We start from the raw sequence: 17,330 nt of genomic DNA, 5'->3' as shown, positions 1-17,330 counted from the left end.
TTAATCTCAACCATGCATGATTTACTTTTGTACGTACTACATTATTCAATGACAATTTAAATGCTTTGAGAACGGTTAGTGCACAGAAGACAGAAATAGGCACATTACTTAACCACTACCTAAACAAATCAAGTTAGAAATTAATGGTCAATAGCACAGCAATAATGATGGTTTCGCTTTTAAACAGTGTCACAGAGAGTACATGCACTGTACGTACATAAAATTGTCATGAATACAGGAAATACAATATAACGCTTAGCGATTTTTGTTCATAAGCAAAATGAGCAGATTAACGTTCAATTTGACCGTCTCAAACATCTTCATGATTGCTAGGCCCTCGTATTGCAGCTGAAGGAGGTCCTGTGTGGGGAGAAGAGAGGGCAGTGAAACACTTCAACTGCTATAAGACAAAGAATGCATGTATTTGTAAACACATGTACTTACATACACCGTACAAGCATACCAACACTATACCTGACACAAGACAGTACAGCTCGTGAACTTTAAACACTTTACATACTTAATTATACCTGTACGCACACACACACCCTCACCTGGAGGACCAGCTCCACCTTCTCTATCTGCCTGATGTGATCTCAAACACAACATTTCTGAACCTGAACCTGAACGAGTAAAAAATAATGTTCACATTATTATAGGGCGTAACGTTAACAGGTAAGATTGGGGCAAAATAGCCTCACACTTTAATTGTTTAAGTCTAGATTATAGTAGTAGAGTCTGAGCTTCAGTCAAAACGTGGACAAAAGTACGTGCCAGAGCAATTATTGGGACATGTTGATGGACATTATTATAGGGCGTAACGTTAACAGGTAAGATTGGGGCAAAATAGCCTCACACTTTAATTGTTTAAGTCTAGATTATAGTAGTAGAGTCTGAGCTTCAGTCAAAACGTGGACAAAAGTACGTGCCAGAGCAATTATTGGGACATGTTGATGGATAATCATAGATGTTTGATTCTAGTAGGGATTCCAGTAGTATTCGATGACAAGAGACATACGAAGCTCTTAGCATCAATACCCTGACACCCCAATGTACCCAAATGGACTAGGAATTGAAAGCACAAATTCTATTTACATTGACAATCTATATTAAAGCTCTAAGCGCACAACACAAGCATGCTATTAACTGCTCTCCAGTACGTAGGTGGAGACTCACAGAGTGGGTGGAGCATATCTCCATGGACACTGACTGATGTAGTTTGGTGAGCATAGTCTGGGTCACGTCAGAATACTCGTCGATACCCAGCTTTCTGTCCGGGGGGTCCACTGTCGATGCTCGCAGGAAGAACTCTCTGTGCATGGGGGGGGGGGGGTACATTGAGTGTATATAAGTTCTACTGTATTACTACGAGCATCAAACATACGCAAACTTTTCGATGGTCGCAACTTTTTAGACTAAATGAAAATACACACGATCCTTGCCAGAACGCAATAGTTAGATCGCAAAGGGTCATGTTTTCTGCTCGTACAAAGGTTTTCACCAGCAGTAATGTGGTATATATAATGTATACTAGAAACACCCATTCCTTCGTGCAGTGAGTACATACTTTCAACTATTTGACCACAACTTCAGTTCCGATAATCACATTTCTTACCTGCACTTTTTGAAGGCGTACGAGTTCATTACTCAGCCTCAAACTATGCAAAAGAGCAGGAAAATATGATAAACATTACTTAGAGAACTGTTCAATAACCGGCCATGGAAAGTTACTAATTGAATAAAAATGTCTGCTGATTCAGCATAATCGCAAGCGTTTTTCAGCAAAATAATTATGGTTAACAGTCTAGTCCAGTAATGTACATAGATGCATTGTATGCCATAATCTGTAAAGGTATACTGTACCACTTTTATCACCTGTTGTTCGTAGCACTCGAATATGTCTACACAGTGCCTTCTTGAGCTCTTCCTCCATCACACGTCTCTCCTAGCTGCACAGCAGACTGCATGGGTAATAGATTGCATGATGGTCATGTACACTACACACACACACAGGTAATGCAACCGTCATGTGCATGGTAGTGGTACAGCTGCAAAATACCATACAATGTTGCAAGCTACAAAAATGGCTAATCTGTGAGACCCTCGAAAATTATCCGCTATAAGGTGGTATCAATATTATAGTAACTGCTCTCACGATCTACTCTTGGTGGTATGGAAACTCACATACAAATTATGGTGAGGATCTGAAATGGAGAATGGGCGGGGACTAGCTTGCATATACCAGCAGATATGATATACATGTAGCTACTAATCTGTCCATTGAATGTATGGAAAGCAGTGTGAAGGCTGAAGAAACTGTTAGTACAAAGTACTGCAAAGGTCATCAAGCACTGACATATCACAAAAGATAGTTTAAGCCTGCTGCTTATACGAGAAATGTGAAATATGTTCGGAATTGTTGGTCAAACCGATATACCACAGTGAGCGAGTCAGCCATCTGCAGGTTCCTTAGCGTAACAATTTTTCGTTCAGCATGCAAGTAGTCTCAGCACAAGGTGTTGCTGGCCCTTCTCCACATCAAATCCTCCCTGGTTCGCTCTAACCACTAAGCCACACCTATATCAATGCTTGTAACGATTTGACTGACTATAATATACATACATTTACAATGTAGGTTCTTTGGGGGGGGGGGCAAGCTCATGCCTATTCTGTTGAAAATTGTTCTGTTTGACCCAATTTTTGCAGAGGAGGTTGGAGACGATCACGTGCACCACTTTTTTTGCTGAGCTGGCACAGAAATTGACAAGGATTTTCTATGTAAACTTCTAGATGGTGTTGCACGATCATTGGAGACTGACATTTATGTATCTCTCTGGCTACTTTGAATATAAAATATTCATTAACCAACCCGATCCCCAGCGATCCCCTCTATTCTGGCGAGTTATCAGTGCATACAGTGTTTACTAGATTCTTGCCAGCCAGTACAATGCAAGCTACATACAGCACCGCTGAACTATACTCTACCCTATAGTCTAGCTAATCTTGGTCCAGCCAGACAACAGACACAGCTAGTCTGGTGTTACAAGTCAGCAAAGCAAGAGTATCCATAACTTTTTTATATTACAGTTATTCGGTATCTATGGTAACGTGAGCAGAGACCTTAGGAATTTCACATGATTGATGATGCGTGGCCAACCTCCTCTGCTATTTTTGTATAGTCTAGTTCTAGAAGCCATCATTACTATACCGTATAGCGGGTAATTTTCGGGGGACAAAATATTCGTGGTTCAGCAATATTGAGACATTTCGTGGGTAATAATATTTTCGTGGTTGCTGCTTGGATTGTAGGCAAGGTCGCTTCATTCGTGGGTAAAATATTCGTGGTTAGACCACCAACCACGAAAACCACGAATATTTTGCCCCACGAAAATTACCCGCTATACGGTACTACATGCATGTACATGTATTTATACTATTTGTTTGCATAGCAACATTGTATGGTGGTTTTGTGGTAATGCAGTAAATGATTTAGCAAGGTCTATAATGCAAACAGCTGTACAGTAGTTACATGTACTGCAGGTACATGCATAAATTATACAGTGTTCACCGAATGTATACATAATACATATACAAATATACTAAACTCACACCTGCCTTGCTGTTGGCCAGTTCCAATTCTCACTCCAGCTCAGCCACGACACCCAGGTCCATGATTTGAGACCTCTCGAGCAGCTTCTGCTCCAACTCCCTCAGCAGGTCATCCTCTAGACATCGAATGGTTCCACTCTTCTCCTCAACCTGATAGGGGAACATCAATAAGTTGCTGCCAGGTGGAGAATACTCGACATACAATAGTGACGTGCATGTACAGTCAACTACAGAACATCTGGCAATGAAATTTAACAGTATTCTCCCACTTTGAGATAAAGGTAATCTAAAGTTGGACTGTAGTTAGTATTAAATAGGCATCTGCTATCAGGGTTGTTGCAATAACTATTATAAAGAGATAGTAGCGTACGTGTACACACAGCTGCAATCACACAGTACACCATCAGATCGGCTATTCAGAGCATAGATCATACAGTATATACATGATCAATTGCTAAATGCTCTGAAATGCAGCTCACTAGCAAAAAAGTAATGCCTAGCAAATAGTAGATCTATTTTGATTAAAGGCCACTGAATATTCTAAACTTGTACTGCACATGTGTATCTCTCACCTCTGTGGATGGTATAGGAACGAGGGAGGCCCTCTGATACTGTCTAGAGGACTGGACTTCTTCTCATTCAATCTAGGAGGTATGAAAACATAATATGTATTTGGTAAAGATCTGCTCCCAAACAACATTGCAATTGATATTGACAGGTAAAGGGGTCATTAAAGTAAAATTTGAAGTTTGAGCACAAACATTCCTCCTCTAGCTCTAGCTGACAACAATCTGTCAAGAGTCCATAATAAAAGAGAGAGAGTATATCGAGCATATCGTTACCTTCCATCAAATGTATTCAGAGTGTAACGTTACACCCTGTCTGAAACCCGTTATCAACTAATTGGCCAATTACATTTTTTCTGCCTCGAGGCAAATAGCAAAGCAAGAAGTTACGTTACTTTCCAAATACATGTTATGCTACGTTAGATACTCCCTCTCTTTTATTATGAACTTATGAACTCTTGCTATTAGCGGCCTCTCAAAATTGCCAAGAAACTTAATTAAGCAACTATAATCACATGACATACGTACATGTACCAACACCATTTTGTGAAGGAGAGAGTATAATTATACAAAGCAGCACTTTCAGCGTGGGATTAATATAAGGACTACACATTTCCATGCAGTGCATACTGAATACAGAGAAGGCAGCAAGATTAATAACGATCATCATAATTATAATTATATATGCCATTGGGTCATTCCAAGTGAGATCAACACACAAAATACACGCTCCCCTCAAATTATCCCGAAACTCATAAAGTTATCGAACCACAAGAATTTTGGGGGTCACTTATTGCATGGCTTCTCGTGCAAAATTTTCATTAGGGTAAGTTCAAATGGTGGGTGGTTGTTCTAGAGTAAGCTATATAGTATTCCTCATCATCCGTTATAAATATTGCAAGTTCCTCACACATTCTCAAACTCTCTCCCACCACGGCACTGGTCTGACCAGGTGACCCGCCCATCAGGAGGCCTGTGGGGGTCCTCCTGAGACTAGGGGGTTTATGGCCTCATCGTTCACAGTCAGTGTTGAGCTGGAGAGTGCACTATAATCAGTGGGATATGCATGTGTGCACTGCACTAGGTGGTATACTTGTGTACTTGGAAATGCAAGTGTATAGCTTTGGATGATGGTATATGTACTTGCAAAGTGTACAGCAGCAGCGCTGCAGAAACGATGCAAATGTACTGTGATAGCCAGGCACATAAGTTATATAACTATACTCATTTTGCTATGACGACGGTGTGCCATCGATTGGGGGTTATGCATGACAACTCAAAGTAGTCACAGCAACAGAATTAACACAGCAATAAGAGAAATATGAACTCTCTATAATTATAATAGTTCCTTAATGTGAACCACATTACATTATACCTGAGTGTTGACTTGTAGGAGTTGAGATGTTCTGAATTCAATAGCCACTTCCTCCACTCGCTGAGCCACGGCAAACTGTCCGTACCCCTCACCCATGAAGCAAACACCTGGTGACAGTAGTGAGGCCTGCATGTCTGTAAAAAGGAAGGGGGGGGGCACAGTTATTGGCATACATATAGACCCTGATGATCCGGTAGCTATAGTCTCAATAAAAAATGGACACACTATAAAAATTTGTCAAGAATATCCATGCAGCAATGCATTCATCATTAAGTGAAGTAACTTTAACTAATAAGTGTGTTGTTCTTGCAAAATGCCTAGTTGGCGACCTAGGAAAAAGACAACTCAGAGGCTAGGATGCCTATATACATGTATACTGCATGCTATTTCCAAATGAAATTTCAAGTCTTCCTCACATGCATGCATATTTAGGCATAATTATTTTTTCTTGCTTCCAGCTGATCCATGCAAACGGCCACATGCATGCACACGCATGCACACCCTCTATAGCTACACGTACAGTAACAAGATACCATGCAAAATAGACTATGTCAATGGAGTCCTTCTCTTGATCCCCTAATAATAATTATTGTTCTTCGTGATTCGAATACTGAATATTCCATTCACATTTTTACTTTTTGCTGCCCAGTACCACAATTGGAACATTTATTTATATATCGCTGCATTTAATTATAACTGGAATTGTAGTTATGTTGTCAATTTATTGCAACTTTCTCTCCAAGTTCTGATCTATTGTTCATTTCTATTCTCCGCTTAGCTAGAGGTGCTATGAATACAATACTGCCACAGAATATGATTAAAACAGACTAGCAGATTTATATAGATCTAGATCTAGCTAACATCAATTCAAGATAAATGTATGAAGAGATATGTGCATTATGATGACATAATTTTTACGAATCTTACTGCATGTGAAGCACAAGTATACAGTGATTGTAGTCATGATTTATATGCATTATTCATTGGGAATAATTATTATGAATCTACTGGGAATATTAATTGTTGACACTTTCCTACTTCGCTTTCAGTATAACATGTAATCATTTGTTTCCCCAACATCTGCTTGTTCAATAATTCTTGAATCCACCATATCTAAAATCCCATTTAAGTTGTCATCTTCGTCTTCTGTGTCGTTTCTTTTTGAGCATGAGGCCATAGCAGTCTTAATCTTCAAATAGATCTTGTATGTAGTGTATATGACCAAATATACCAATGGAAGCAAAATTAGTACACATTGAACTCCTGCTAAATACGTTACATCCGATTGATTACGTTCATAATTGAAAAACGATATTGCATTGATCATGGCTAGGATTGAGAACAAGAGGGCATCCAAAATGTTGTGCCACTTTTGTCGGTAAGGACAACACACTGCATGTACCATCAACATGAATATCAGCTGAGCACTAGTAGCAGTGTAATATGTTTTCAAAGCACTTGGGAACGAAAAGGTTAGAGAAGCACCGAGCCGATAAACGAAATACAGCCCAGCAAAGAAACGGTATTGGTCTTTGAATGCACCCTGAATGGAATCGAACATCGGCTTGATTTTCTCTAAGGGAATGACCTTACATGTAATTTGGACACACTTTGATTCATTAATCCTCAGCAAAGCGAACAGTTTGTAACACAGTGGGTAGACAATCAAAAGCATTGGAGGTACAGCTACAATCGTAAACAGGAAGAAAAGGGCTGGCAACGCATACTTCAAATGTTCTTTACCCATGAAGGAATACTCTCCATTATAGAAGACGACAGGCTCAAACTTTTGATTAATTGTAGGCCCAACGGTCAGTGTTCCAGTAGTTAGTATCATCAGAGACACTCGTGTGCATTCAGAGTAACTCATCACCAGAAATGCTGACAGTCCATTAAGTATGGAATGCTTCAAGTTTAGCTGTTCGTTTTTTAAATGTTTCGATACCTGATAACAGCGAAGTCGGAATGTACATTTCTTTAGAAAGATGACGGCAACAATTACTAGAAACAAGCTGTACATGATAGTGACATACCTAAACGCTAGCATGTCAAGGGCAGTAGCACCTTCCCAAAGGCAAAACGAAGCTTCTTCAAGAGCAACAAATTTGAGTAGAAATACACGATAAACAAGCTTGTGAATCCGTGCCAGTTGTTTTACTTCTTCAGGGAATCGTATAAAGTTTTCACCATCGATTTTAAATGTATCTATTACTTGCATGAAGAAAATAACACCATTCAAGGCACCAGATGTGAATGAAAAGTTGAAGTAAATGACAATGAAGAACAAAACAGTCACCGGAATTAACTCAGACAGAATGTAGAACAACCATCCCAGGTAGCACCATTTATTGGGTTTGCATGAGAATGAAGAAGAGCGATAATATGCAGAGTTATGTTTTTTGCAACTGCCACAAATAACGCCTTTTCTTTTTTCGTTGCAGATGTATGGGCTCAAATCGTCCAAAGATACATTTGTTAGTGGGTGTTCACCTGAGGTAATACAAAAGCCTTTGGGACATATCGCAGAAGCTAAACGGTCCTGTCGCGTCTCATTAATAGTTAAGTATCCCAACCAATACCCATGCTGTACATACGCTGTAAAGTTGCTTTCACTGCACTTCTCAATTCCATCATAGTGCAATAGATTAGCTGAAGAGCAAACACAACTCTTAGTGAGATTCTCATGTACATAACCAGGGAGACAATCATCTAATTTGACCACCAAAGTAACAAAAGAAACTCCAACAGCAGAAAACTGTAAAGTTCCAAAGTCATGTGGATTTCCATATAATGTGATATAATTGTTAGTAAGTATCGAGTGTGTTGAATCAATGAATATGCTTCCTTGGTCTGACATCAATACTTCTACTGATACATGAAAGAAAACTTCTCCACAAAGTTCATCCACAAGTTTAAGAGGTATATTTGTAGCTTTGCCGGGTACAACAACAAACTTTTCTTTCATATCAATATGGTAATGAACATCTTTCAAGCTATAGTTTTGGTTTGAGTAAATTGTACTATTCACTATAAACAAATTGCAAAGTTTATCTTGTTCGTTTGTTATATCAATTCTTGAAAAATGATGAGCTCCAGAGGTAAGCTGTCGTCTGGGACTTATCTCATCAAATTCAAAATCTCCTATGCATTCCAACGCTTTTGACACGGAAACATTATATTGAAAATTTTTTAATTGAGAACACCTTTCAAGACAAGGCAGAAGAGATGAAGCATATATGGAGTCACCACCATGTCTGGAGTTTTCTAAACCTGCTGTATTATTTTTAAATATAAAGGAAATCTCCTTCTTGATTTTGCTTTTGGTCTGAATGAAGCAAGAGGTTTGCATGCCAAAAGGGTCTACATAAATAGCACCACCACTTTTCACAGCCTTATTCTGCCAAAAAACAAATTGAGAGCGAGTATAAGCAATAATCACAGAATATCCTTTTAATTTCACTGACCCACCATCAATTCCTCGATTACCAATGAACATAGCTTTAGAGCCAACAAATTCGAGTACAGCCGAGGTTGCCTCTAGTGCAGTACCACTGTTTCCTTCAAACAAGATTCTTTCTTTGAAATTTACTTTAAATCTTTTTACAGCAAACGTGCTTCTTCCTGGGCTGCGGAAAAAATTTGAATGTGTATGCTCTGTAAAATTACAGTTTTTGAAAGTAGGTCTAGGAAAAATACTTTTTTTAACATACGTCTCCCAAGGAGTAATAGCAATGTCAACAGCCATTCCATGCTTAGCTGCATTATTTTTTGACCACGAGCAATTGTTCAGTTGAAAAATGTTGTTGAAGAAGGTTTCAGAAGAGAAAATTGCTGTTCCACCCCCAAACCCAGCCTCATTGCCTCTAAACACACAGTTTTGGAAAGTAATTGAATTGTTAATAACTTTGTTTACTGAGCTTTGACGGGCAGCCGTATAACCAATCTGTATCCCACCACCACCATTTTGGCATATGTTATTAATGAAGTCACTATTTTTAACAGTAATATTATTTTGCGTTGCAAAAGGCTGAACTACTACAAATAGACCTCCTCCACTGGATGCAAAATTGAACAAAAACTTGCACTTTTGAATAAAATATATACTATGCTCCAAGCCAGCTTGGATCAAGCCAATTTGTATTCGCATACCTCCTCCCCTTTGGGTAAAGTCATTGTGTGTAGCATTCACAACACGATACGTTCGATCCACGTAATAGAGGTTGTGACGGAAAATGCAATTCTCAACTGTCACAACACCTTTAATGTTGACAAGAGATAAACCAGTTCCTGTACCATTTTCTATTGTCACATTCGTGATAGTTAAATTATTACCTTTCTCTATTTTAACGCTAGCAATTTGCAAACTATCGTCACCAAAAACGGCTCCACAATTTTGTATAGTCAAGCTTTCTAACAGAAGGTTATTAACCTTATTGAACAATAGACCAGCATTGTTACTTGTACAGTTAATCACCGTGCCATTACCACTTCCAATAATACGAAGGTCGTTTTTGTTCGAAATTGTTAGCAGTGATATAAGATCATATATACAGTGGTCCAGATGTATAACTGTTTTACTACTTACAGTACTCAATGTACCAAAGAATTCATTGCCTCCATTGCAAGAAACATCCACTCGATGTTTACTGATGGTGAGGCCAGCGTGAAGGCTCAAAATGACAGCAAAAAGAACTAGTCTAGCCATTCAATACTTTTCTAAAGAAATCTGTCACAACTATGTTGGTTTTATAGAGAATGAAAAGTTTGGGACTACCTTAATTGTATAAACAAAACAAACTGAATAGAAACAACGCCTACGTACATGATGCAAAACAATAATAATATTGAGATCAGTGTCCACATGCATTACAGTCATAACAAACATTACACACCACAATAATTATTATATAATTATAGCCCCAATTTGATGCTTACTAATTAAGGTATAATAATTATGTATATAGGTTATTCATGCACGAGGGATGCATGTACAGCTATAATAATAGCCCCGTTTACATGCACTATTAGATTACAACTCGAGCCCGAGGGCAAGAGCAGTACAGCACAACGGCATGACGTAACAACCTATACTTGTTGCTGAATTGTGTAATAATTTACAAGGATCTCATGGGTCATTACCTGATAGACCAATCAGATTGCAGGATTCTACCCAAAATTCGCCAAGATCAATGCACTCCAGTTTCTTATAAAAGCGATACAAGCTAATAGGGTGCTTTAGGTTGATTCGGTTTGCATCCTGGGTAATATCAGAGCTTGAAAAGGTACGTCCAATGTCAAATTAAAACACCACATGTGTAAAACTGAGTTTACCCTCGCACCCTGGGTTTATACACCACTAGTGATCCTCACCTTATAATTAATTGCAAACTTTTATCCGCATTCTTCGAAACCACAAGACACGGAATTTTAGCTAGGGATTACTCGAGTTTATTTACCACGCTTCCTCAACTGTCGTCCCATGCATGAGTGACTTTATGCAGCGTTTGGCTCCGACTGTTCCTCCGTGTCAGACATATACTTCTGCGTTTCAAATTCTTCTTTTGGTTGTAGTAGTAGTAGTAGGGAGCTCGAGGCTCTCTTGAAATCAAGAAGCGCCTTCATTAAGCTCTCGTAGAACCATACAAATGCTAAACAACCAAATCTATTGTCCCTGAACTCACGATTTTTACAAAATAAATTACAGATGATCATTCTAAATTGCTGTGCCTAATTGCCTGGCCTCACCTGAGAGCTATAGAGATAGAGCTAGAGAAGGAGGCTCCTAGACTTCTTCAAATCCACCCACAAGTCAATGGCTGCCAAACAAAGGCGAATAACTAAAAACGACACTATACCTGTTTGTCCCCACGATTTCAGCCCCCTTTGCAATCGAGTAGGTTGAAAGTTGAAATCAGTGAAACATTAAGTTTAGTATATCGATCATTAGTTTTACTATAGTGTCACACACATCAAGTAATAATTGTGACGCAGACACAAGTGCCATGCACATGGGATATAATAATATTGGCTCAGTATAATTATAGTGACGTATATATAGGCCCGAGGGTAAACCGCACTATACTGAGCCCAATATAATACATCCAATGTGTGCATGTATAGTCCCACTAAAACGAAACTCCACTAAAACGACACAAACGCAGACAAAGGGTGATAATGGGCTAGGTTAGGGTTGGGTTAGGGTTAGGGACAGGGACAGAGTTAGGTGCCACGCGCATTGTATATATTGACTAATGTTTCATTTTAGTGGGACAACATGCACATACATAAATGAAGCTGTGTAACTTGTTGCATTCCTTTCCGTGTACACATCACTCCGTTTAGGACACCTATATAGTTTGTAACTGCTTGTGGTCGGCTGTGCATGCACCAGACGTCTGAAATACTTATACCGCTGACTACAAGCAACTTCAGTGGGTGGGCTTTAGGTAACTTCAGTCTTACTGTACCAATATCTGTGCCATATGGCAGATATTCGATCTCAAGAGGTCAAAATACAATGCCAATTTGACAAAAATTATTTTATAAACTTCCATGCCACTAATGTGAGATCAACAAACGTGTTAAAAATTATTGACAAAAACTGTACGTAACACGTGTGTTCAAATAACAAGCTACCCTTTCAAGGTAAATTATTATGAAATTGCCTACTTAAATTCTCATTGTCTACTCTGATGGTTTATCACACCAGCCTATTCAGAGTTTTATTATGTATCTACTGTGAATATTAATTGTTGACACTTTCCTATTTCACTTTCAGTATATCTAAACTCCCATTTAAATTGTCATCTTCGTCTTCTGTATCGTTTCTTTTTGAGCATGAGGCCATGGCAGTCTTAATCTTTACGTATGCACTGTATATAATTATACGACCAAATAATTATACTAAATTAAACTCCATGGAGGACCTGCTTAATACGTTACATCCGGTTGATTACGTTCATAATTGAAGAACGATATTGCATTGATCATGGCTAGGATTTAGAACAATAGGGCATCCAAAACGTTGTGCCACTTTTGTCGGTAAGGACAACACACTGCATGTACATCAAAATGAATATCAACTGAGCACTAGTAGCAGTGTAATATGTTTTCAAAGCACTTGGGAACAAAAAGATAATTAAGAAAACACCGAGTCGATTAGCGAAATACAGCCCAGCAAAGAAACAATATTGGCCTTGAATAATTGGGTGGTACAACTCGAATTCCTCACTAAACAACTATGCATGCAGGACCAGAGTCAACTTTGGGACTACAATTGTATAATTATATACTACATTATTATTACTTTGGGACTAGATTTAGAGTAACATTTTATGTATATGCACATAATTTATAGCATGTTTTCCTTTGAGGCATAATCCCTATTCATGATGAAATTCGGAAAATAGGGAATGTATATGCAGTGACAAATGCATATACACTTAACAGTATCAACCCGGGATTGAAATACATATTGTACACATCAATAAATTAATTTTAATCTAAACACTATATGAAGCAGAGGCATGCTGAAATCCAGACTTGCATAATTATGGCAAGGCGAATATATAGTGGTGCATGCATAGTTACTGGGACTATTATATAATTATAGGACTACATCGGAGTCAGCAATTAAATGTTTTCTATTGTCGGTATAATGACGACAACACACCATCAAAATGAATATCAGTATCAGTTAGTTGCAAAATTTCAGTTGAGCACTACTGTATACCATGCAGTGTAATAATCATGTTTTCAAGGCACTTGCAAACATGAAAAGAGAAGCACCAAGTCGATAAACAAAATAAAGCCCTTCATGCCAGTCCATGGCCAGCAAAATGCACCCTGAAAGGAATCAAACGTGGGCTTGATTTTCTCCAAGGGAATGACCTTACATGTAATTTTAACACACTTATATAGTATAACACAGTGGGAACTATCAAAATTATTTAGAGGTTATACAGCTACAATTGTAACAGGAATAAAATGGCTATGTATCACTATGGATAGTCTCCTTTGTAGAAGGCGACAGAGTTGGTAATTAATGCTAGCATACTTTTTAGCATACTTTTTTTTTATAATAAGGCAGATTTTTTGGTAAGAATTATGGTGGCATGATAGGCACCTTTATAACAGTTATAAGAATAATAGGCATGCAGGTTTTGGAAGCACAGGTAAGTACGAATAAGGCCTGATGGTGATTATCTCCTTGGCTATTATAGTGTAATAATAGATTAGTCGTGTGGCCATTAATTATAGTTTGTGCAACGGCATGGGGTCTATATGTTGTGCTTTGGAGGAATAAATGTTGTAATGTGATTTGAAAAGAATAGTAGGCAATTTGGTAATAGGCTGTTGTCAAATAGGTATCTCGAGCATAATCTATACCAACCCCTACGACAGACTCAGGCCTAACTGTCAGTGTTCCATGCAGTATATGTACCATACAGTATGTACAGGTACACTAAGTTAGTATGTGCATTCAGACTAGACTTCCATGCATAAGCAATTACTGTGGAAATAAAGAAGTATAATTATAGTATAAGATGACCCAACAATTACTAGAAACAAGTTGTACATGATAGTAACATATACCTAAACGGTATATCAAGGGTATGCATGCAGTAGCACCTTCCCAAAGGCAAAACGGAGCAAACAATTTGATAAACAAACAAGCTTGTTAATTGGGGTGAGGCCTGAGGCTCGTACTGCAGAGAGCTTAGCGACCGGATATCCGTCTGTTTGTTTGTCTGTTTGTCTCATAGTTCAATTGTCTCACAGTTCAAGCTTTTCAGCGTAACGATCGCTGTATTTTATAACGATCATAATTATAATATCCAAGCAATTACATGAGCAAGACACTAATATTTCTACTCATGTACTGGATGAAACCATAGATAGAACAGTAAGACAAAACTGATATAGCTCAACAAACTAAGGCAATGAGGCAATGGCGTTCCCTATTCGCACACGCCATATCAAAGCAACTTGAAGTTCTCTTCTCTTCGCTTTTGACACCTCCACCAAGACATTAGCATCCGCGGTGCTTTCATTTTAACAGAAGTCAACTTTGGAACTATAAACAACACAAATCAATAGATGTTTTCTTTTGGAAAACACTCCCTTTTCAATAGAATCAAAAACATAATTATGTATATAGGGATCGATTGCAGAACACAAAAGTACGTCAATAATATTATGCACTTGACTGGTATACTGTAGGAGGGTCGGGTTTTAGGTAATGCAGTATCTAACCGATATGCCAATATCTTGGATACTGGCACAGTTAAACATTTGAAGTGTGCCATATGGCATATACTGTCACACTGTTTCCTTTGATCTCAGAGGTCAAATGCAACAAGGGATTTTCATACGTATAACATATACTATAGGGAAAATGGACAAGGAGAGACTATAGCGTGAACGGTCTAACCATTATAACCACATGACATTGTCGTATATGTTATTATGAGATGAGGTTTGTATAGTATAATTATAGCGGGAAATGTTCATGAGGTACACAATTTCGAGGGCAGAGCAGTAATGCGAAAATAGGATAAACTCCCATGCACCGGTATTTCACAAGCAAAGCTATTGGTGGCTGTGGGTTCCTGGCATTAAAAAGCGAATGATTAGAACCCACGAAAATTTCTACTGAGGGCTCTGGAGCCAACACAGGGCCAGAAGTGGTAGTTTACAGCTTGTAAACTATGTTTGTACTTGCGAGTGTACATCATAGTTTACAATGTTGTTGAATTTTAGTTCATCTACAATAGTTTCCTTCATAGTTTACAAAGAAAGTTGATAGTGTACAACGTTGTATACTACTGTAAATGAACTGTTTTGGCCCTGTGCAAATAGCGAAAATGTCCCGCTATATATACGGTATACCAAGAGTTGATAAGAGTAAGAGTGTAATTGAACTGCTATATAGTAACAGCATTTGCCTGCTCCTGCATGCGTCATTATATGCATGCACTTGATAGTAACCAGTACTAATTTAGCAACAATTCCCAGAAACCGCACATGCTGATTGCACAGTTCCTGATACAGGCAGTGCTACAAACCACAGACCACAGTTTACTCAACTCAAGAGAACTCATTAATTGAATAGTGACGACAGTGATGCCGCATATTAAGGCAAATGCGGTTCCAACGTTCACTATACATGCAGCAGTTTAACACTCTTATTTACTCTTGACAGTCCTAAAAACATACAGTTTCAGTACCTTTCCAGCATAAAGACTTTACTTCCATCAATTAAGTTAACGTTCAAACAATATAGTTGCCAGATCATTTACACAGGAGTTCAACTTAATTGTTTTGAAATAACGAGATTGATGAATAAGTTTATCCACAGGGGAAAGGATCACACACATAGGCAATATTGCCTTACAAAGGTGCTCCCTATTGTACAAACAAAACAATTCAAATTAAGTTAAGCAAATCTACAAAACAAAAAAAGCAAAATACTATAGGTTAAAAACACTATAATTTATGAACAACTGCGAGCAATTGTAGCGGGTAACAAGTTCTGTGGGAAAATACTATTACAAAAAAAGAAAATCTATAGCTATTTTAACTAGCGTATGTACAAGAACGAGTATTTAAAATATTAAAGGAGTAAAAATCTGAAAATTGAAGGCAGTCAGAGATTGTTAACTTTCAGCAATAGCTATATGGCACAACAACAGCTGCATGCCCACGCTGAATGATGTTTACTGCACGTTTTTCTAAAACAAACATGACTTACAACAGGACGGATTTGATGTAAAACAACGTATATATACAGCAGTTACTGCACAGTGGAACCTCTCATTGTGCATGGACCTTCCCACTATAGAGGACATGCAACCTCTCTATTAAGGACACGTATAGCTAAGACACGGATTGGTACACAAAATCAACCTCCCACGCGAGCGGACCTTCTTAATTCTGCATGGACAGCTTCATGCTCCCAACTGACCAACTGCCTCTTATTACGGACAAACAGGAAACTTCAAACCACACCTATATTTATATCTAATTTTAAAATGGCAAAGAAGATTGAAATGTTTGTCATAGCTGCAACCAAATGTGACATAGCACTATCTAAATCCATGGTGGCTCTAAGGAAGATATCAAGATCATTAACAGTTCATAAACATAAACTTTCAAAAGTGTTAATGTATGTGCTATTCACTCCTATTGTATATCCACGAATGTTTCAGTATCCTTAATTTTGTCGCAAAAAAGATTGCCTCTGACAAGACAGATGGTATCGTATACGTGTTCCATATACATGTATATAGTATACATGTACACTAAGTTAGTATATGTGCATTCAGAGTAGATTTAACTCAAAGAAATTGTGGAAATGAAAAAGTACGTACCGGTACGTTACTTTAGTAAGATTACCACAACAATTACTAGACTGAAATAAGCTGTGCATGATAGTAATAATATACCTAAATGGTATCACATCAAGGGCATGCAGTAGCACTTTCCCAACAAAACAAAATTTTAAAGTAGCAACAATTTGAAACATTAAATCGATAAACAAACAAACCTGATAATTCGTAATAGTTGTTTTAACATGCAGGAGTCAACTTTGGGACTATTATGCATAAACAACACAGCTTAATATTCAATTAATGTTTTTCCTTTGAGAAAATATTCTCGTTTCATGATAATCTAGAATCAAAAACATAAGTATAAGTGTATAATATAGGCATCAATTGCAGAGAATGTACATCAATAGTTATACACTGCATGGACTGTACAGCACGTGCTCGTGATTG

General features: G+C 38.0%; 1 long non-coding RNA gene and 1 pseudogene across 3 annotated transcripts; both read right to left on the bottom strand.

The window, feature by feature from the left end:
* Positions 1 to 17,330, bottom strand: part of LOC135338967 (protein EFR3 homolog B-like) — a 90,304-nt pseudogene that overhangs the window by 50,711 nt on the left and 22,263 nt on the right.
* On the bottom strand, positions 53 to 5,687 carry LOC135338787 (uncharacterized). Of its 3 annotated transcripts, XR_010395755.1 has the most exons (9): positions 5,551 to 5,687; positions 5,086 to 5,209; positions 4,182 to 4,253; positions 3,612 to 3,759; positions 1,876 to 1,961; positions 1,616 to 1,658; positions 1,177 to 1,312; positions 555 to 623; positions 53 to 360 (listed from the first exon to the last, which is right to left on the bottom strand). It is a non-coding gene; the product is annotated as an uncharacterized LOC135338787 (long non-coding RNA). The 3 variants fall into 3 exon arrangements; XR_010395754.1 differs by lacking the exons at positions 5,086 to 5,209; positions 5,551 to 5,687 and having other exon boundaries at positions 4,182 to 4,473; XR_010395756.1 differs by lacking the exons at positions 1,616 to 1,658; positions 5,086 to 5,209; positions 5,551 to 5,687 and having other exon boundaries at positions 4,182 to 4,473.

This window comes from Halichondria panicea, chromosome 7, assembly GCF_963675165.1.
Source record: "Halichondria panicea chromosome 7, odHalPani1.1, whole genome shotgun sequence".
Classification (NCBI taxonomy): domain Eukaryota; kingdom Metazoa; phylum Porifera; class Demospongiae; order Suberitida; family Halichondriidae; genus Halichondria; species Halichondria panicea.
The sequence above is the reverse complement of the archived record's forward strand: the minus strand, read 5'-3'. Positions and strand labels throughout refer to the sequence as shown.